The sequence below is a fragment of the Gallus gallus genome, chromosome 3 (assembly GCF_016699485.2).
Source record: "Gallus gallus isolate bGalGal1 chromosome 3, bGalGal1.mat.broiler.GRCg7b, whole genome shotgun sequence".
Classification (NCBI taxonomy): Eukaryota; Metazoa; Chordata; class Aves; order Galliformes; family Phasianidae; genus Gallus; species Gallus gallus.
This window is the reverse complement of record NC_052534.1, coordinates 63015414-63035146: the sequence shown is the minus strand read 5'-3', so window position 1 is coordinate 63035146 and position 19733 is coordinate 63015414. Positions and strand designations below refer to the sequence as shown.

The following is a 19733-nucleotide window of genomic DNA, read 5'->3' as shown; positions in this document are numbered from 1 at the left end:
GATGTCTAATGAAACTAAAATGATTAGTTCAGCTGCATTTGATTCAACTTCATCAAATCTCTTCTGCTGGCAAGTTTAATCGTAAATGTCCATCCTGAAATTAATGGAGTTGAACTAATCCATGTTGGGATTATTTTTACTGTCCCTGTGTGGGCGATCCTCAGTGAGCTGTGCCAAACACACTGTGTATCCACCACTTGATCTCTGAATGTATGTTGCTGCAGTTAGCACCTCCCCAGCTTGCTCTGTGAGATCTGTGGTGTAGCTGTGATGTTCTGTATGGCCGTAGTCTCTGGGTACTTGTACATAGTGTGTAAAACAAATTTTATGAGAAGGGAATCATTTTATTGAATTTTATTATTGGAAGTTAAACATGAATCTGTAAAACAAGAAATCAATAAAAGACTGTAATCTTTCTACAGCCTGTGGTGATACATGAACACTTATATAGTGTAACCTTAAGCGTATTGCTGCACTGCTGAGGAAGTAGGGAACTTCACGTTTCATGCCCTTTTTATACTATTCCTAAATTATATTGTAAGAACTGTTTTTTTTTTTTCTATTAACCACTCCCAACTACTAAGAAGCTCTTTTGGAAGCTTTACTGTTGAAAACGTTTACCATAAAACTCTTAGCCCTTGGAACCTGCTAAATTTGTTTCTGGCTACTGAAGAGCTTGCTGCTTCTGCCTGTTGCTGAGTCAGTCCTGAGCTGTGGGCTGTGCTGGGATTCCTGACATCACTGGTTTGGATCAGGGTCAAATTGAGGGTGTGGAAGAAGCATCTGCAGTCTGGGTAATATGTTGGAAAGGGTCTTCAGGCTTGAATAAGCAGTAGGGGTCTTGGTGATCATGAGCCGGCAGTGGGGCATTGCTACAGAGACTGATCTGGGCTGTGCTGAGAGTGTTACCAGCAGCTCAAGGGGGGTGGTCCTTCGCTGGCATCTGGTGAGACAGTGCAAGTCCAGCAAAGGGCTGTACTGTGATGTGGAAAAGAGTTATTTTAGAGAGGATCTTCACAGCAAACCATCTAACGTGGCAGGGGGGTCAGTGTGTGATGCTTTAGTTGTTGCTTTAATTGTTTATACTTTAACTTAGAGGAAAGCAACAGATGATTAAGCACAACTGGGACTGCTTGGCTCACTCCACATAACTGAAGGAGCGTGCTGGGTCCTGGCAGTGGTTAGTTCACAGTAAGCCTGCAAATTAACACTTGTGTCTCAGAATCCCAGCTGTTGACAGGAAAGCTATATTCTTTACTCTTGTTTGGCAAGAAAGGGTTTTCTTTGTTGCCTCTCAACACACTTTTCAGGTTTCTTTTTTTCCCCTTCCTTAACTCAGTGATATTGGCATGCTGTTCCTTGGAAGTGGAAGCTCCTGGTAGGAAAACTGTAGCATTGAAGGTAAGTGTTTGGTACGCCCTAGATAAGCAAGTAAAACTACCAGTGGACAGTGAATGCAGAGGAAATCGTATGGCTTTCTACCACATTAGCTTACTCTTAACTTCACAATTGCCAGCATTAAGCTGCTCATTGAAAATCAATTTGGTTGTGTCTGGTGCGTGGTGTGCTTTAGGAGGACAGGGCTCTCAGCTGGCTTTTAATAGCACAGCACCAGTGGCTCTACATCCATAATGCAGTTAATTTACAGTTTCAGTAATTAATGTTAAGAGTTCACTGAATGGTGGAAGTTCAACAAAGCCAAGTTCTAGCTCATGCTATGCAAAACTTCCCAGGGAGCGCTGCTGTGAAGGTTACAACTGGTCCCATTTTCATCACGTTGTGAATGACTAAATAGCTTCTAGATATTTTCTGGGAGCTAAGCTGCTTTGATAAGCTTGAAATGCTAAGCCAAACGAATCAAAGGCTACACTTTAAACCTCTGCACAACTTTTTCTCTCAGATCTGACAAATTTGAACAGAGACTTGCAAGCACTTCATCTGCTGTATGTTCTTCTATTAGATGGCACAAGGCCTCACTGAATTCTACCGAATCAATTTTCAGAGAGCCTTAGGATTGTTCCTTAATTGCATCCAAAACAACTTTTTCAGATGATGAATAATGTTACGTATTACAGAGAAGCATGCCTCGGCCTTAACTTTGAAGCACTTCACAAATTAATGTTTAATGGAACTGTTTGCCTTGAGGTCTTTGCTGCACTATCTAACTGGCTGAACACGAACACAAGCTGGGGCTGTTTCATCTCCCTGATGAGCCTTGCTGCTTTAATATGGCATGTGTTTTCTGGCTGGGTCGGTTTTTAGTACTTCTCTTTCTTGTGTTTGTCTCCTTGGCCTGCAAAAATACCTAGGCTTCCCCTTGCAAAGAAAACAACAGAGGCCTCTAATGGATCGATTGTTTAGGAAACACTGCTTATGAGAATGTTTGCTTGAGTTAAACCCTTGGCTGGTATGACAGATCTGTAATACAGCTCAAGCGTGCGTTAGAGGTTTGGTAGCTGATAAACTGAGAGGAAAGGGTTTTTCTGGCTCCTTGGCTGCAGGTGTTTATTGTAATTTCAATGGGAATTTTCTGATTCAGCTATTAAAGTTAAAAGCTTCCTGTGGGACTTCAGGTTCAGAAATTCTACAGAAGTTGCCTCTTTGTTGGCAAGGTGCCTACTAGTTTCGAGAACACAGAGGCGTCTGAAAAAGTGTCTGCTAACACCAGGACAGTTTTGTTAAACTGATTTCATGAGCCATTCTGCAACTGACAGCTCTTGGGCGTAAAGGAAAGGCTGAGAAGGTTAGTTGTTCAGCCTGGAGAAGGCTCTGGGGAAAACTCGTGCAGCCTTCCAGTACCTAAAGGGGGGATGGGGAGTGACTTTTTAACCAGGGTCTGTAGTGACAGGACAAGGGGGAATAGCTTTAAACTGAAAGAGGGGGGAGATTTAGGTTAGATATTAGGTGGAGATTCTTTACTCAGAGGCAGTGAGGCCCTGGCACAGGCTGCCCAGAGAAGCTGTGGGTGCTCCATCCCTGGAGGCACTCAAGGGCAGGTTGGGTGGGATCCTGGGTGGCCTTAACTGGGGGTGGCAGCCCTGCCCACAGCAGGAGTTGGGGCTCGATGGGCTTTAAGATCCCATCCAACCCAAGCCATTCTGTGATTCCATGATCGCTCTTTGTGCTTGGAAATTGGTGGAAAGTCTGAGACAGAGGGTTAGTGAGAGAAAAGGAAAGCAGGAAGGGACTGAACTGCTCTAAGCAGGGGATTAGTGATCACTAGCCAGTGCTCAGTCTCTCACCAGCTGGTGAAGGAAGGCTTTAGAGAAAAGGCCAAGCATTTTGCTCTGGGCACTGTCAGATCAGGAACATCGCTTGCTTTTGAATTTGGAGAGGAAGCATCAAGGCTGGACGTTCACAGGCTTCACTTGCAGAGTTATGCATAGCTCGTGTATTTTAAAGCAGTTTATTCTAATAGAAACAGTGGTCAGCTCCCTTGAGCACTAGCCAGCACACCTGCAAGACCTGCAGCTTATTTTGAGGTGAGTACTCTGCTCCACAGCTGCCTAGTAAGCCCAGCTCACTGCCCAGCAGCTGCATTGATATCAGCCAGGGCCATGCAAGGCACCAGTGATGGTGATACTGCACTGGCAGGTTTCTCCCCAGACTGCCTGACATGCTGAGAACATCTCCTGTCTCCTGGTTCTGTTACTGAAGCCCCATATGTTCTGCTTGAGTTCCTATGTGCAAGCACATTCTGGAGACATAAAACAGCATCTGTGATGATGCTCGCTACCTTGTAACTCTCTCTGTGCAGCTGCTTCTGGCCATGTTTTATTTAACTGGCTCTTTTCCAAAGCTCACATTGGCTTCATTCTCTGATGCTGAGGGCAGAGCTGAGCACACACGTGGGTGGAGGGCTGTGGTGTGGGTTCCTCCCATCTTTGACTGGCTCTCCCTGCCATCCCATCATCACCACCACTGAGCGCCACACTGCCTGCATGGCCATGAGGCCTCCACCTGGCCATGTCACACAGGAGCAAGAAAAGAGCACATTTTGTGTTGATTCTTTTCTTCCAAAATAAATGAAGAGGTTATCTTTCTTTAAAGGGATGCATCTGGTTCTATTAGTAGCTAATCTTTTAAAATATGGGAGAGGTGGCAGCAATGCTGGAAGAAGAGATTTAGGGGGGGGATCTTTTTAAATGGAAAGAGAAGAAAGAAATTAAGTTTCTATTTATGTACTAGCTCTGATTTGAATTTAAAAGTGGGAGTGAAAAGATGGAGCTTCTCCTAGCATCACCAGGTCAGCTGCACTGCACACAGTGTGTGTGTGTGTGTGTGTGTGCGCGTGTATGCAAAATGATCTGATTGATGCCGCAGCAGTTGTGCAATATAACCACTCTGGTGTTGCTATTACTTCCTGCTCTCCCTCAGCATCCTGCTGGTGGCATTTAAACCCTGATACACTGTGACTGTGCTTACCCAGCTTATCCCTTTTTAATTTTTTTCACTGCGATATTGTCAAGTGAATTCTCAGGAGAACTGAGACCTGTGGTTGTTCCTGCAGTGGGACAGGGTCCTTTGCATTCACGAGGAGCCTACAGAGGTGGATAGTGATAGGACAAGGGGGAATGGTTTTAAACTGGGACGGAGGAGGTTTAGGTTGGATATTAGGAGGAAGTTTTTCACACAGAGGGTGGTGACGCACTGGAACAGGTTGCCCAAGGAGGTTGTGGATGCCCCACCCCTGGAGGCATTCAAAGCCAGGCTGGATGTGGCTCTGGGCAGCAGCCTGGTCTAGTGGTTAGCCATCCTGCACATAGCAGGGGGGTTGAAACTAGATGATCATTGTGGTCCTTTTCAACCCAGGCCATTCTATGATTCTATGACACAGCCAATGCAACTGTGGTTTGCATTGTGTAAATGTTTGTGCAGCTGGGGGAGGTACTTGTGGAGACAGCAAAAGAATCTTGCTCTGAATTCCTGCTCTTTTTAGTGTATGTTTGGAAGTGCTGCTGTTATAGGGGACTTGAAGGTGGGAGCTGCTTTATCTGTCAAGATCCTGTAGTCAGTAGATTGTCTTCAGCATTCCACAGCAGCAACAGACCCATGTTTATCTCCTGGGGACGTCCACTGGTTTTCAACCTTCAGGTGCCTGGTGTGAATGGCTGTGCAGCTGTTCTAGAGAGGAGGTGACATCTCCACTAACCCAGACAGACATGGGAGCTGTGCAGGTCCTGCTTGGACAGGGTTTCCAGAACAAAAAAAAAGGGAGCACATCTGGGAAAGCTGCATGGGTAGCCATGCAGTTACTGTGTCTTGAAAGATCAGCTCCTGCCTTCTTTGAGGAGAGCCATCCTCCTCAAGTCCATCACTTTTTGCTGATGAAGTGGAGGAATCAATTTTGCCTTCAGTTACTGACCTGAAAACAGCCAACTACTGAAAGATCACTGCTCTTACAATAAGAGCCAGAGCTCTTACCAGGTAACAGTTCTCTCATGAAGTCAGCGAATGGGAGATGACCTCTTCTCCCTCTCTTTGGACGTGTTGGTCCCAGTAACACATACCTCAGGTACCTCCCATCTCCGTGGCCAGAACTCATTTTCTGACAACAGCCCACAAGTGACCTCTCATGATGTCATTCTGACCTTCAGTTGTTTGCAATCCTATGCATTGTGTCAGCTTATCATGATGATTGCGCCTCTCAGATCAGTGATCTATTAAATGCCGTAGCACACATTTTGTGCAGGAAATGAAAGATGCAGCGTGATTGTATCATCTGCACTTTCAATTTGCGCTGTATAAAAGTGCTGAATAACTGCTGCTTCTTTGAGGTGTACTTTTTTAAATAAAATAAAATAAGTCATTTGTGGTATCTACCGTTGTTCTCCAGGTAAAGAATGGGCCACAGTTCTGTTGCAGAATTACAGTGTTCCTAACCAATGTAACAACACGTTCTCTATTATGTTAGACTACTGGTCTAGGAGGGTTATGCCTAAGAAGCAAGGAGTAAATTACTGCGTAAGGATAGGGGGATTCTGTTTGTTTGTTTCAAAAATTGCTTTGAATATGGGCTTCTGTATCTTAGAGTGCAGTGTGTGTTAAGCAAGCACCCAGCCTTCTCAGAAAGCACATTGGTGAAGAAAGACGTGTTAAGGCTGCAGGAGTTACTATGAACAGAGGGGGCACCAGCACCTCTCTAAAAGAGGAAAAATTAGGATGGCTGTTGAGAACAACCTGGGCTGTAATGCTCTGAGAAAGAAAGGAGTATTTAAAATTAAAATCTCCAGATTAAATCTCTACCATGGCTTAATGTACAGGATTCTGGATATTCTGTGTTCAGCACAAGCCAGGAGACACAAAGGTGTGGACGTGAGGTTTGTGCTGCTCGGCCTTAGGAAAGGCAGCCACAGCTGCAGAGTGCCCACTGTCTCTCAGGAGGGAGGGGGATCTCTGCAGAGGTGACTGCAAAGGTCATTTACTGCCACGCTGACGGCTGCCCAGCGGGAAGCAGGAGGAGGGAACAATCATATCGTATTGATTCCAGGTCATGTTTGAGGGTTTTTTATATCTGTTTTAGCACAGCACAGCGCTCGGAGTCCTCCTGGGGCTGCCCTATGGGAACGCAGCGTCGCTTGTGCGAGCTCAACTCAATCATCCCCAGCCTTCTGCAGTCAAACTGCTGTGCGAGGGGACGGCGTCCTGTCCCCAGGCTATTAAAGAGAGGAGCTGGCTTCCTCTCCCTTTTATCTTTAAAGCCTCTTTTGTTGTTTGTGGGATGAGAGAAGAAAGTCGCCTGCGAAGGGCTGGAGCAGGTTTCTAACATCAGACACAAGGACGGCAGGAGGACATCCTGCGCTGCGGAATCTGCAAGCATGCAAAAAATGAGAGTTGGCGATATTAAAGAGGGGAAAAAAGAAAGAGCAGCTTCAAAGCAAACTGCTCGGTGACATAGTTTTTATGAGCAAACTGTTGTGAGTGAGGACGGGTTTAGCAGGGTGTTCAGTGAGGGGATAGGACAGAAACTTAAATAACAGAATTAATTCTTTCTGGCCACACGGAATCTGCAGCTCTGGTACCCCTCTGGCCCTGTAAATAAAGAAATAGAGGGAAGAAAAAAAAAAAAAAAAGGCAAAGTCTTTCCATGGCTATTTTTTTATGTCAAACACAATGCTGAGCTGGCATCCCAAAAAACTTCACTTGCAAAAACGAACTGCCAAACCATGCTCATGCCCTCAGCAACCCAGCCTGAAATAAATAAGACTATTAAAAAATGTGCTGAGCGTCCTCCTTCAAAAATTCAGGCCTTTAGGTGCAGCCAGGGACCGGTTTCCAAAACTCAGCATGAAGTTTCGGCTGCCCTCAGTACCTTGGCACCACCCAGCCCCACGGCAGCCTGAGACCCCAGCATCAGGGAGCCTTGGGCAACTCTTAGCAAGAGGCTGACAGCATCAAATGCTGCTGCTCCAGTTGACCCTTCTGTGCCTCTGTTCAGCTACCCATGGGTTTGGTCTCCCTCAGCTGGCATAGGGTTAGTGTAAAATTCAAAAGATGCACTCACCATCTGGACAAAAATACACATTGTTGTTACAGTACATTTGGACCTGGTTGGTTGTCACTGCAAAACACATCTGCCTTTCTAATTGTCAGGAATTTACTGTGAGTGTATTCCTGTGGGAGCAGGTGGTTTTGTCTCTGCACCTCTCAGAAATACCCATGAAGTGCAGGCTGCTCAGTACAGACCTGTCACTAGGGCAGGTATGGTAGAGACTGTAGAATCATTAAGGTTGAAAAAGACCAGAAGATCATCGAGTTCAGCTGTCAACCCATTCCCAGCATGCCCATTCACGTCCCTCTGTGCCACATCTACATAGTTCTTAAACATCTCCAGGGTTGGTGACTCCACCACCTCCCTGGGCAGCCCATTCTAGCACCTAACCGCTCTTGCTGAGAATAGATTTTTCTTAATGTCCAACCTGAATCCCCCCTGGTGCAATATGAGGCCATTCCCTCTAGTCTTATCACTAGCTACGTGAGAGAAGCCAACTCCCACCTTGCCACAACCTCCTTGCAGGTAGTTGCAGGGAGCAATGAGGTCTCTCCTTAGATAACCAGTATTGTTGAGTTTGGAGAAGGAAAATCACAGAAGAAAAAATGACAACATTGATATGTGTCATATGCAGAGAGAGTTCCTCTAACTCAGGGATGGATAGCAGCAGGGATGAGAGAGTGTAGTTCCCTGCTGTCAAGGTCTTTGCTGTCCCCATCTCCTGCTGCGGGCTCGATCTGAGACAACCTGCTGGACTGCCATCCTCAAGTTCTTATTATAGCAGAACCTAGAAATCCCCTTAAGCCTATTAAATGTTTGTCTTGAAAGACGTGGCATATGGTGATTGCACACTCTACTCCCAAGAGCCAGAAGAGCATCTCCAGCTGCAACATCCAGAAGGCTTTTCAAATATTTTATTCAATTAGGACGGTTCTATTAAGTGTTTTATTCAATTAGGACGGAAAATGCACAGGCAGTGGAAACAGACAAGTACCGAGGGAAGAGTATGAGGAAGCTGCTAGGCTGAGTAGGAATGGGGTCAGGAAAGCCAAGGCCCAGATTGAACTAAACTTGACAAGGGATGCCAAGAAGAACAAAAATGCTTCTACAGGTAGAAAAGGAAAGTCCTGGAGGGCATAACCCCCCCCCTAGTGAGTGACACTGGCAAGCTGGTAAGGACAGACAAGGAGAAGTCTGAAGTACTTAACAGTTCTTTGCCTCGATCTTCTCTGATAACTGCTCATCACAGAGCCCTCAAGTGTTTGGTTTGGTAGGAGGGGAGTGGGAAAACAATGTCTCTCCCACTGTAAGTGAAGATCAGGTTTGTGACCACCTGAGGAACCTGAACATCCACAAGTCTACAGGTCCCAATGAGATGCATCCCAGAGTCCTGAGGAAACTGACTGAGAGATGCTAAGCTACTCTCAATGCTATTTGAAAAGTTGTGGCAATCAGGTGACGTCCCTGGTGACTGGAAAAAAGGCAACATCACACCCAGTTTTAAGAAGGGTAAAAAGGATGACCCCAGGAACTACTGACCTGTCAACAGTCTCACCTCTGTGTCAGGAAAGATCATGGAGCAGATCCTCCTGAAAGCTCTGTTAAGGGACATGGAAGACAGGGAGGTAATACAGGAGAACCAGCATGACTTCACCAAGGGAAAATCCTGCTTGATCAACCTGGTGGCCTTTTGTGATTGTGTCACTGCATCAGTGAACAAGGGATGAGCCACTGATGCAATCTCTCTCGACTTCAGTAAGGTCTTTGACACAGTACTCCACGACATTCTTCTCTCCAAATTGAACAGATAATGGATTTGATGGGTGGACTGTTCAGTGGATGAAGAGATGGAGATCAGTGATAAGTATTGTCCTTCAATGAACAGTGCTGGGGTTGATGCTCTTTAATATCTTCATCAATGATATTAATGAGGGTTGAATGCACCCTCAGCAAGTTTGCTGATGACACCAAGCTGTGGGATGTGGTCAACACACCAGAGGGATGAGGTGCCATCCAGAGGGATCTTGATCAGCTTGAGTGGTGAAGCTCATGAGGTTCAACAAATCCAAATGCATAACCCTACACCTGGATCAGGGCAACTCCCACTACCTATACAAACTGGGATATGAAAGGATTGAGAGCAGCCCCGCTGAAAAAAGAAACTGGGAGTGCTGTTGAATGGGAAGCTGGGTGTGAGCCAGTAACGTGCCCTCGCAGCTCAGAAAGCCAACCACATCCTGGGCTGCATCAAAAGAAGCATGACCAGCAGGTCAAGGGAGGTGAGCCTGTCCCTCTACTCTGCAGTGGTGAGGCCTCACCTGGAGTACTGCATCCCAGTGTGGTGTCCTCAGTACAGGACACAGACCTGTTGGAGTGCACCCAAAAGATGCCACAAAAATGATCCAAGGGATAGAACACCTCTCCTACAAGGACAGGCTGAGAGAGCTGGGGCTGTTCAGCCTGGAGAAGAGAAGGCTATGAGATGACCTGATAGCAGCCTTTCAGTATCTAGAGGGGAGCTACAGGAAAGAAAGGGACAAACTCTTTAGCAGAGTCTGTGGTGATAGAACAAAGGGAAATGGTTACAAGCTTAAATAGTGTAGATTTAGGATAAACATAAGGAAAAGGTCTTTTACAGTGAGGGTGGTGAGGCACTGGAGCAGGTTGCCCAGAGAGTGGTGGATGCCCCATACCTGGAAACTTTCAAGGCAAGGCTGGATCAGGCCCTGGGCAACCTGATCAGGCTGTGCATGTCACTGTTCACTGTAGATGGCCTAGATGGCCTCTAAAGGTTCCGTCCAACTCTAAGGATTCTATGATTCTATCTTCAGTGACTGAATATTTGGTTAATGCCTTCTTTGCTAAGATGTTTGTTGACAGTTTTTGCCATGAGGGGTGAAAACCCATTGGTCATTTGCTATTTTGGGTTTAAATTTTGTCCTGGGGTGGATGTTGGCTGGGTGTAAGCTGGTTCACTTGGGATGGAGAACTATAAGGAGTGGACACAGAGCAGCTCCTTCACCAACTGCTTTCCAGGCACATACACACTTACTGAGTTTTGCTAAGATGAGGAATTTTTGATATAGAAAAAGATGTTGTGTTCCACTGTCATCTGGGGCTCCACTGAAATAAAATGTTGGTTTCAGCTCTATTTGAAACTACGTTCAGATATGGCCAGCATCCCTTTCCACTTGAACCTCTAAAACTGAGGCAACATAGTAATGAAGCACTGAAAACCTCGAGCATTGTTTAGGAAAGAGCAGCAGAACAAATTAATAACCTTGTACATTAGATGCCCTCTTGGATTGTGTTTCTTACGCTGTGTGATTTTGTCTCTAAGCTCCCTTCCCTGCTTTCCATCTACTTTAAGTAAAAATTTAGTACAAATGTCTCCAGGAAGTACCGCTCTGACAGATGTTCAGGTGATAAATATTTGCAGTCAGGGTAATTCACAAAACAGATGTCATTCTGCTGATATGGGATCTTTCTATATTTTGTGTTTTCTGTGCAAACATGCGACTCTGGGAAATAAATTTGTCTTAATCAAAGCAAAAAGTAATTAAAGAATTGTATCTGAAACTGCTGATGCTGCTTCTAAAAGTCACAAAAATGGGATTTCAAGCAAAGCATACTTTTTCAAATGTACTTAGGATAAAAAAGTTGATGGAAAAATTTTATATTTGAAATGATATATGAAATGGCAAGCCCGTGTGCTACTTCAATTTACTGCAAAAACTAGCAAAGCAGAAAGGGGAAAGATTACTTTATGGATGACGTATTACAAGGAAAGGGAAAAAAGAGAGGTGAAGTGTTTATTGTCAGTTTTGAGCATTCCTGTGGCAGAGCTGAGGTGACTTGGCAGGGTTGTGACAAGCCCTTTGAGTGGCTGCTCTCTGGCAGCTGGAGCTGGAGCCGTGGCTCCCTCTGGAAGGAAGATGTTTGTCATCTTCGCTGGCGTGCCAGCCCAACCCAATCGTTGTTAACCCGGACCTTGCTGCCTGAGTGTCTGCACCATCCCAGCTCACCTCTCCTCCAGCAGTGCTTTATTCCTCCCCTTTTCATCCCCACCTACCTCAACACTACACCCAGAAGCCTGTGATTTATTTGTGTTCTCCAGACTCCTGTGTGAAACTTGGGGAAGGAAAAAAAGAAAGTGTGTTTTTCACTTGTGAGCCTACTATTTCTTTTTAATTAAAGAGCTTAACCTTTCTGTGCAGCTGCATGTAGGACTGATGATTGCGCTATCTGGTAGGTGTCCTAGGAGAAGGGAAAGAGTACTCTTTCTTCGCAGAAAGAACAGTGAAGCACTGGCACAGGCTGCCCAGGGAGGTGGTGAAGTCACCATTCCTGGAGGTGTTCAAGAACTGTGTGGGTGTGGCACTGAGGGACACAGTTAGTGGGTATGGTGTGGATGGATTGCTGGTTGAACTAGACGATCTTAAGTGGTCTTTTCCAACCTTAATGATCCTATGACTCTACCCCCTCCTTATCCAGGCCTTAGCCTTTAGCCTCTTATCCTGTAGTCTTTTTAGGACCTTGAGCTTTCAAAAGCCTCCTGACAACTTCAAAGTATGATGGTACTTTTAAAGTCCTGTTACCTGTTTTTCTTTTCCTTCTCTTCTTTGAGAGGAAAATCTTGCTCTGGAGACCATCTTTTCTCTCCTTCCTTCTAGCTTCGGCCTGCTGCTGGTACCAGAGACCAGGCTGTGGTGGCTGGGACATCACACGATGGGGTTAGGGGAAGTGTCTCAGCCTGCACTGCTCTGCTGCTGTGCTTCTGGCAGGGGTGAAGAGAGGCCTTGGAAAATAGAATCATTAAGATTGGAAAAGACCTCTAAGATGCCAGCCCAGCCCCACCAGCCCACTCACCACGTTCCTCAGTGCCACATCTCCTTGCTTCTTGAACACCTCCATGGACAGTGACTCCACCACCTCCCCGTGCAGCCCATTCCAGCACCTGACCACCATGTTGGAGAAGAAGTTTTTCCTAATATCCAACCTGAACCTCCCCTGGGGCGACTTGAGGCCTTTACCTCTCATCCCATCACGGGTCCAGAACGGTCCAGAGGAAGCAAAGGGAAGCTTTCACAGCCGATACTGCGGCTTTGAAATCCAAACAAGAAGTGGCTTGCCAAGTAATGGAGATCAAGTCCGATGTGAAGTGTTTCAGCCTCTTCTGTAACAAAGAGAAACAGCCTGTCGGTGCTGACCGGGCACGCTTACATCACCCACCTCTCGGTGAATCACCGACAGCGCCCAGCAGGTCAGAAAGCGTAGATTAACGACCAAGCCCTACAGGGCCGCTGCACCTCGGGCTCACCAGGAGATGGAGCCCGAGAGCCTCCAGGCAGCTCCCTGAGCTGTAAGGGCAGCGCCTGCCCCGCCGCCGGAGCGAGGCCCGAGCTCTGAGCTGCGGCACGGCACTACCTGCAGCCCGAGGCTCGGCGTGTCTCGTAGCGACACAAGCGCTGCCCACAGAGCGCGTTTGGGAACGCGGGATTGTTCTCTTCAGTAACACACAGTGATGAAGCGGATAGAAATGAAGGAGAGCGCTTCTGGTTCTGAGAGGGAGGCAGAAGGTAAAAAACGAGCCGACACCAACGGCTGACGCGGGAAACTGCATTACGTCTCATCTCACCACAGCGTTTTGTTCACACACACAAAAGACCCTCCCCCTCGTTTTTTCTCAGTGGTCACAAAGCCGGGGAAAACAAAACAAAACAAAAAAAAACAGAGCAGAACAAAACAAAACCAGCACGAACAATCGAACAGAAATCAGGGAAAGGAGGGGCGTTTCTTGTATTTTGGGGGCTCAGCCTGCAACCAAAACTCTCCTCCCAAAACGCCTCTAAAAATCTTCCCGTTGCGGTGAAGAAAGGACAGAGGAGGCAGGCAGAACCAACTCTTCAGCAGAGAACCACGCACGGATGAGAGGTCAGTGGGAATTTGCAGAGATTAGCATCTAAAGCCATCTGCTCCCTGAAAGAAAAACCTGACCCTGCACCATACATTGTGTGGGAAATCCATGCAACGGCACCAGAGTCCCTGGAGGCCTTATTAGGCAAACCACAGGATATCCATGAAAGAGAGTTGAAATTCAAATTGTTAGCAGCTCACTCTCAGTAGCAGCCATGTTCATGTCCACCGCAGGGCCTTTTGGGGTAATTCTGGGAAGTAATATATGAGTTAATTCTCTGCTAAGCTCTGTTGGCACAGATAAAATTTCCATGGAACCCAGTCAGGCTCCATATCACGTGCTGGCTACCTGGTAACATACTTAAACATACACATCCCTACCTGACTGTGATGATGTTAATGTACCGCAGCAAACATATGTTCTTTAGATACTGTTTTGGTATCTGCATAATTTGTACACTGTGAAAGAGAATTTTCTTTAGCTTAACTTTTACGCCGAGTAAAGCTGAGCTAATAAAAGTCAGAGTGAATTGTACTGCTAGAGGCCAGCTATAGGCCAGCTTCTAAGCTATTTGAAACCTCTCAGCATTCATTTTGCAGCTGTGAAAAATACTACAGATATATATAAAGCCATAATGCCAGATTGGCCGCTGTTACTGCCTGGGGTTAGAAAATTCCCAGACTGACTTCAGCGCAGCTTCCTTCCCCCTGCCAGGCTGGGAGAACACAGGAGCCTTTGAGAAGTCTGCCCTTCGGGACTCCTTTCCTCCACCTCCTCTCTCCTCTGAGCTTTCCCATTATAAACGACTGGACACCTGCTTGTTCTCCTCCTTGGAGACATTTCAGACAGTGCTGTGGGGTACGTTAGGGGCATCCACCACTTCTCTGGACAGCCTGTTCCTTTGCCTCAGAGCAGGCATCTGGTGAACTTGCTCATGCCTGTTTGACTTCTCAGAGGCTCTGAATTTCCAAAGTGGCCATAAAGCAGATGCTTGAGGACAGGACAAGGACGGATCCCCAGCACATTCTCACAGTCTGCAGGAGCTCCAGCACTTCTTTGGCCAGAGGTAATGCCTTATATGACTGAAAGACATTATATTTTTATGTGTTAACTGCACCATTTGGTGTTGTCTCATGCAAAACTTTACCCCATCTCATGACAATCAAGAAGGCACAGCTGCCCTGCATGCTGTAAGGATATAAGGTTGTCTGGAACCCAGCGCACACTTGTAAGTGAGTTTAGATTGAATGTAAGCTTTTATTCCAACCCCCATCTAACAAGATAACTTTTAAAAAATCCAGATCTAATATTTCTGTATTAAACCAAGCGTCTGTCTACAAGTATGAAGGGGTGAATGGCACCATGACTCAAGCACACCATGATCTCACTGTGTGATAGACTTTTCTTTTCAGCAATATTACCTCTACAAATGTTTCACTGGAAATTCATGCCAGATCATCTTTGCAAGAATACCTTCAGGCTCTCAATAGATATCTTTCTACAGAAGTAACGAATGCAGTGAATGATACAGACATTGGTTATTTCATTGTAAAGAGGAGTGCAGAACAAAAATATGTCTGAGGCTGGGATGGTGAGCAGTCCTCTGGAAGTGCTCTTTTCTTACTGTAGAAAGAAAACCCAGAGTATTCCTGAAGACAACTTGGCTTTTAGACATCCACTGCTGGTGGGCAGAAGCCCTTCTATCCTCATCAGATAAGTCCTTTTCAATGCTTTTAAATCTACTTCTAGGATGCCTGTTAATTATTGGTCTTTTTATTGGCAACTCTTTGATGTAAAATCAAATAAAGCCAAATCAGCTTACTTATTGTTATAACAAATGAGTCTTAGTTAACGTTGTCATTAACCTTTTTATTCCAGCATTAGCATTCAGATGTCAGACTCCCACTGAACTGGCTGTTGGAGGCCAATTATTGTGAGTTTACATAGAGATCAGTCTGCAGAAGCAGCCTGAATACTGAGGTACTGACAAAGCAGCGTGCTTTCAGGAGCACCGGGCAAAGATAAACAAGTTTGAGGGGAAGGAAAAATCAAAGTGGATTTTTCTCTGCAAAAAACATCTGCTGAAGAAAGTGTGGTAGGCAAAGAGGGAGAAGAAAAGTGCAATAAAGTGAGATTTGATGAATTTCTCTTTTGTAACTTACTGATAAAGTGGATACGACGTATGAATCAATTTTCACAGAAAAATTAAAAGCACTGAACTAAAATGAACCCAGCACCGACCATCTAGAAAGCCAATTGAATGATGGAACCTTTGCCTTTCCATGTCTTCAAAAGGATTTGTGTCGAATATTTATTAAAGCACAGGCTCAGCATCCTGCCCTCATTCAGTGCAAAGGAGCTGCCCCCCACACCCTACACATGCAGAGAGAAATATGTTGCTGAGTAGTTCTGCACACAAAAACAACTTTGGCCACAGCCTTTATCGTCTTTACCTAGTGCTGATGGAGAGATGTGTTGGACACACTTTTCCACGTAATCCACAGATTTTGCTTGCAGTCCAACCACAAAAGCATCAATTGTTTGCCTGAAGAAAAAGGCTAATGAGTCCATTTGGGCCAACTGTGTGTTTGTGTGTTTGAGAGTGTAAAGGTGAAACATGATTTACCACTCTAACGGCAGTATTTCACACCTATAGGAGTTTGCAGCTGACCATGTCATTCATATAGCTAAAGATGGCGATGTCTGTTTTTTGAACACTCATTTTATTTTTACTTTATTTCCAGAAAAACTCACGCATTTTGGTTAACGCCATCCAGATTATTGTTCTGGGATGCAGAATGCAGCAGGCCTTGGGATACCCACCTGCAGCTGCCACCTCCACAACACTTCATCTGTGGACTGTGCTTGTGAACATGGAGGGCCAGAAGAATGATAACATGTGCTGCTGTCCTGTTCTCCCCCTGAAACTCCTCTGATTTTCCTGTGTGTGTTCAACATGATATATACTTCTCTCTTTTTCAAGATGATGACCTATTTTTCTACCATCACTGCAGAATACATTATCATAAACCATATTTTTCACGTTTATTGCGCTGGACTGTAGAATCATTATTTATAAGAATTATAAGGTTGTCTACGTGTTTTATTTTCAGCATTAAACTTGGCTGAAGTTAGAGTGAACTATTTTCCATTCTTAACTTATTTTGTAGGTCAGAAGAGCAGCGTGTGGGTGTCAAAATACGAGCAGTCTCGCAGTCATCAGAATTATAGCAGTTCCCAAACTATTTCCAACAATAGGCTTTGAAATAAGAGAGAATACCACTTCTCATATACTGACTTCCCATCCAAAACAAATGTAAGATTAAAATAGTATCTGCTTGCAGGAGGAAATCACTTGAGGCCAGGACTTTAAGTTGGAAAAGACCTGAAAAATACTGCAAAAGAACCCTGTGCTTTAGAAAAAGCATTTTGAGAATACGCTTTGAAAAAAGTGTGGCATTTAAACTGTGCATCTTCATATTCCTGAAGCATCCTAACAACCTTACACAAAGCCAAGCTCTCTTTCTCTCCTTCAGATCTATTTGCCTGTCTTTTGGATTCATGTTCTTCTCTTGCAGGTAAAAATGCTCTCCCATGGACTGACCTCTAGGCTAGAGAAAACTTGTTTGGAATTTGTCTTTGTTTCCTGACAACTCATACCCACAAAAAGCCTAACGGATGAATCCTGCCCTCTTTTTGGGAGGTAGCTGGGAAGGAAATATCCTACTCATTTTGAGTAGATTTTTAAAAAGGTAATCTCTACAAGTACAGATCTTACAGTGCTAAAGGGATAAGAGCTCTCCATTAGGGATGTGAAAGAGGACAGCGATCCAAGTAGCCTTGCTCTTTGCAAAACTGATCTGACACTTTCAGTTAAGACAAGCCTCTGAAGACCAGTTTTTCACAGTTAATCCTCAGCTGCAAAGCTTGAGACACCAGAGCCTGACTGGAGTAGCGCTGAGACCTGAAGCTGCCAACCTAATGGAGATGAGCCTTGCCCTGAGCACAGGAGAGCTGTATTGCTGAGGGCCCTGAAGTGTCACCTCCTCGGCCTCTGAAACCAAGCACTCCAATTAATGCTTCTGCCTGTCAGTCCCCTAACAACAAAACCTGGCTACCCAGCTCTTTTTCTTGCTACCTCAAAAATGTTCTGGAATGGTAACTCACAAAATCGTTGAGATTAACCACAATGAACAAATTCACAATGAAACTGATAATTCAGGCCTAATTAATAACTAGAAGATTGGTGCTCACTAAATAGTTCACCCTGAAGGCAGTGGAGAGCCATTATCTTATCCACTTACCTGTAGCTGCCCCCGCAGGTACCAGTAAGCACGTGTATGCGCATACAGGCATATCCATGTGGGTTTGCGTGGAGAGGGAACAGGAATAAGCACTCGCTTTTTTTCTTCTAAAAGCTGTACCTGTGAGTGAATGAAGGAAGGAAATATTTCACGTGAATTGCCTGGAGATGAAATGGGGCTAAGTTCCAAACACATGCTCCACGATTGCTGTCGGGTTCTTTCGTTCCTGATCAGCTCGGTGTTAAGAACAGGTGGGAAAGGCAGTGCGTTACCATCAGGCATGGACAGCTCCCACACTGATTTCACTGATTATCCCATGACTCCACTTTCTGTACATTACGTAGAAATCCAAGGCTGCGGAGGAGTCCCAAACTTTCTCTGTTTTGCTAACTATGCTTCTGTTACCTGTTGATGTTGTTACAGAGAGGACAAGGAGGTTTTACACTTAAATAAGAGTTTCCAAACACGGTTTAAGTAAACCAAATTGTCTTTCAGGTGCATCTTGTTCATTACAGCAGGCTTATTGTGTTTTCGTCCTTCAGAAACTCCTGTTCATAGCTGTGTTCCCCTGTAGAAGTATTACTTCTAATCATTCTCGTGTGTCATTTGCTGACAGTGTATTTCTTTTTGAGGGCAGACTTCTTTACCTTCAGCTAACATCAGAAGAGTAGTAACATATTTGAAACTCCCAAACGTGTTGTATTTTAGAAACATTTCAGATTTTTCTCTATTGTGCAAGTGCTTGAGTAAATGCAATGTGTCTATGCTAGGAAGAGTTCGTATACTCCAAAACACAATCTGACATTTACTCTCATTTATTTTGAAATGCAAATGCATTTAGTTTATTCAGAATTCTGTTGCAGCTTACTGTCTTATTAGTGATCATGCTGATAACTTGAATTTCTGAAATGCTGTTGCTAAGCAATGCAACTTCAGGCATGTAATGAGCCTTTCCAGTGGCTACTTGAAGATGAAGAAAATTATCTCAGCTTCACAGGTTGTTTGATCATCAACCGCATTATAATGGTTGGGTGATAAATAAGTTTTCAGCTTGCCCTTATTCTCCTGCAGATAATTTATTTTTGTATGGTAAATGAAGATCATACAGGATCAGGAAGAAAGACGTATATTTTGGGATGCAAAGGCAGAATCAAAGAACTTGTGTAGCTCCTTTGCATAACTTTCTATAAAAAGAAGACTTCTTTCAGCTCATTACTTCAGGAAAGTGTACAGAAGGACTGGGACCCCAAGGACAACCCAGTGAAACCCTGCCCAAAACAAAGAGACGCATCTGCTCTATCCTTGGTACAGATCTCCTGCTGGTTGGACCTGACTGAAGACAGGAGCATGACAGCAGTGGTCAGTGGGTTAGACTGGATGATGGGACAAGTCCTCCCACATGGGCTCTGTTCTTGGGAAGCAAAAGCTGTGCACCACATTGGGATGGGAGAAATTACTCTATGTGTTCTTCTCAGTCTGTAGCAGCAGCTGGCACCTGGCAGAGCTTTCGGTACTCATTTCCTATGGTGACCAGGAACTACCTGGAGCCTGGTTATTCTGGGATCATCCTTTCATTGTTTCTGTTCATCACTGCAAAGTCCAGTCACTGAAACACACTGACATGAATTTCAGGTTCCCTTGCAGCTCTTTTTTTCCCCTGCAGACATATATATTCTGTTAATGCCCGCGGGTGAAATAGATGGGAACAGTGATGGCCAACACACTTGAGTGTGCTGCTCAAGGGAAAGGAGGTTCAGCTGCCCCTGCAGGCACACACCATCCAGACATTGAACTCTCTCAGTGCCTCAGTCCTCCATCCACCAAAGGAGGCAGCATCTTCACAGCAGTGGAAGTAAACCAGTATTTGAAGCAGCCAACATTGATGAAGACGGAGGGTACAAGAAAGACCAGAGGAAAATATCCACATCTTTATTCAGATCTGGTTTGAAAAGTCTGCAGTAGACAATGCCTGAGGCTACAAACTGGAGAAAAAAGGAAATAAAATAAAATATTGACCATC

At 45.0% G+C, this 19733-nt stretch overlaps 2 long non-coding RNA genes across 3 annotated transcripts; one reads left to right on the top strand and one right to left on the bottom strand.

Moving 5' to 3' along the window:
• The first annotated feature begins 1140 nt into the window (after positions 1–1140).
• Positions 1141–16455, top strand: LOC121110186. The gene is made up of 2 exons (XR_005858183.2): positions 1141–1401; positions 16154–16455. It is a non-coding gene; the product is annotated as an uncharacterized LOC121110186 (long non-coding RNA).
• Positions 5833–12886, bottom strand: LOC121110185. Of its 2 annotated transcripts, XR_005858182.2 has the most exons (3): positions 12526–12886; positions 12091–12290; positions 5833–6810 (listed from the first exon to the last, which is right to left on the bottom strand). It is a non-coding gene; the product is annotated as an uncharacterized LOC121110185 (long non-coding RNA). The 2 variants fall into 2 exon arrangements; XR_005858181.1 differs by lacking the exon at positions 12526–12886 and having other exon boundaries at positions 12091–12369.
• Positions 16456–19733: the final 3278 nt, after the last annotated feature.